The following is a 2,977-nucleotide window of genomic DNA, read 5'->3' on the forward strand; positions in this document are numbered from 1 at the left end:
TGAATAAGGGCAATGCAAGATTAAACATTGTACTCCCAAAAGCAAGAATATATTTCTTTTGAAATACATATGGAACATTTTCAAAACAGGCCAAATTATTTACACATAAATAGAACAACAATAAATAATACACAACATTATAATATTGTCTGTAACAAAATACAAAAGAAACAAATAATATGAACTTTAAATTTCTCAACGACTTGGAGACCAAAAAAATAAATTCACATTCTTGTAGCATCACGAAGAGCATTCCCAAGAAGAATATATAGAATGCGTAAAAGAATTTGGAAAGGGAACAGCACATAAAGGTTAAAGATTTAATATATACTGCATACACTAATAAATTTCAAAATGTATATAAAGCAGACAATTATTACATGAAAAAAGGATATGAACAGATAACTTACAAAAGAGGAAATACAACTGCTTTAAAAACAGAAAAATGATCAACTTTACTTATAACTAAAGAAATGCAAACTAAAATCATAAAGAAAGCTTTTTTGTTTGTTTGGTTTTTTAAGTTGTTAAGAAAAAGAGTCTATTGAAAATACCCAGTGTTAATGATGTGATATTCTCATACTTTGTTGCTGACTGTATACTTTCACAATCCTTTTTAGAGACAATTTGGCAACATGTAGCAGGACTTGTAAAAGTACTCATATCTTCTGAATACTTCTCAGTCAGGGAATATTTTCTAAGGTTAAAACAGGTTGGGAAACTAGGGGATGATTATTCTTACACTCTTTGCTGCATTTACGTCAAGGTTGTTTGGGGAATTTCTTAAGTGGAAAAGGGATGCTGGACAGTCACTCAGGAACTGGCTCAGAGGGTAGTCTGTGGTCAATGCCAAACCACAGAAACAGGGTGAGATCAGACAATGATGAAAGGAAGGGCATTGCCAAGATCTAGCCCTGGGACATGGTATGCAGAGTTCCAGGAGTAGAGGGGCCTTTGGAACCACCACGATGGACCTATCTCCTTCCTGGGGACTTTCTAGGTGGTAGCCATGAGCATGTACTTTGGAGACGGGCTAGGAAAGTTTGAATCCTGGACGATTAGTTGTGTATTCCGTGTAAACTTATTGTGCTCAATTTTCTCTTTTATAAAGTAGAGATAAAAATAGTGCCTGAAATTGTTGATAGCACTAAGGAGCAAGTACAGATCAGGTATACCTAATGCCTGGCACGTTCTGATCATGAACTAAACCTCGGCTTTTACTCGTTGTGATGTATCTGCTGGAGACTCGGGAGATCTGGTCCCAGTATATCGCTCGCTGGCTGGATGAGTCTGGACACATTAGTTCATCTCTCAGAGAGCTGTGCTAGGTTAGATATCTCTCAGGTCCCTCCAGCCTTAGAGATCTATTTATGAGCCATTCCTTTATAGCCTCATGTCAAAGAGCTTAAACTATTAGAATCAGATACACTGAAGTATGAATCCCAGCTATGTCCATTTCTAGCAATGTGATTTGGGGCAGAGGATTTAACCCGGTGACTCAGTTTCATCCTTTGTAAAATGGGGCTAGCAAGAGTTCCTACCTCGTAAGATTGTTGCAAGGAGTCCAGGAGAGGGTGGATCCAAGGTACGCAGCAGAATAGTTGGCAAAGGTAAGTGTTCAATAGAAAGTAGCCATTGTAAGGTAACCATTGATTCTAGCCTTCTAGCATGTTTTGATTCTGTCAGTTTTTTGGCATCTGCCGAGACATTAGATATATAGAAAGCATTCTGATTTCAAATATTCTACCCGTTGTCCACATTAAACTGTAATTTCTGGAGGCAATTCAAATATTTTGCAGTTAAATTTCTAGCTACCAGGTAGGTTCAGAATTCTGACTCATGCTGGTATATTTTGATTTGGGGCTCAGAAAATGAAGTTAGTGTTCTTAGAGATCATTCACTGTACTAGAGGAGGGGTTAAGGATGTTGGCTATCAGTGAAGTTCAAGTGTGATAATATCCTTTGGGAACTACTAGAGAATAAATGGAAATGGGTTCACTAATTAACATCAGGTGGAATCCGTTCCAGTGGGATGCCGTGTTTGGAATCAGCCAGTTCTACGGAGCTAGTTGGAAAGTGTACCACTACCCTGTGATGCAGGACTAGGTTCTAGCAACCGAAGAAGCATCACTTTATGGGATGAATTTTCCTATTTCAAGACCTCATCTGCCTGACACTAACATTAGAATATAAAATAACTTCAAGCCCCACTCCTCCTATCCTCCCCACCCTGTCCCACCCTTACTCACCACATTTGGTGTTAGGGATCCCCGAAGGGCAAATCACACAGCTATTCCCTGCTCTCAAAATAGATTTGAATGATGATGAAAAACTTTGGAACAGGCATAGGTATTAAAGAATTCCATTAGTGTTATTGATGTGCCACATTATATACTTTTAATGGGATCATTAGCCAAAGAAGAGAATAATAAAATTTTAAAGCTGGAACAAAAATTAGGGGTAAACTAATCCAAATAATTTATTTTACAGATGAGAGAAATGAGGAGTGAAGTGACTTTCTCAAAGTCACAAAGCAGCAGCTGGGGTTGATACCCAGTCCTGGGCTCGACACGCACGGGAATCCTTGGGGATCTCTCAAGACCGTAAGTATTCCTACATTTCACGACAACATCCCAGTGTCTGGGTTATTGAAGGAGCAAGAGATGCTTATAAAATTTATGAACTCGTGTAAAATACATCCTAGAAAAAAAAGCAGGGGCTCTGTTGTTACTCTTTCTTACCATTATTAATGAGTCTTTTGGGGAAAAAATATCTCAAAATTGTCAAATGATGGATATCAGAAGCTTAATATTGAAAAGCTCGCTAACTCACCAGAGACTAAAACCGCATAAACATTGCCACTGTATCCCTTAATTCCACACCATGTGTTCTCCCATCTGATTTTTAGCTGCATTGGAAGAGTAGATATCAGGGAAGGAAAGATGAAAAAGTTGACTCACCACAGGTAGCCCGAGAC

Source organism: Leptonychotes weddellii, chromosome 3 (assembly GCF_054177405.1).
Source record: "Leptonychotes weddellii isolate Sample4059 chromosome 3, ASM5417740v2, whole genome shotgun sequence".
In the NCBI taxonomy this organism is placed as follows: Eukaryota; Metazoa; Chordata; class Mammalia; order Carnivora; family Phocidae; genus Leptonychotes; species Leptonychotes weddellii.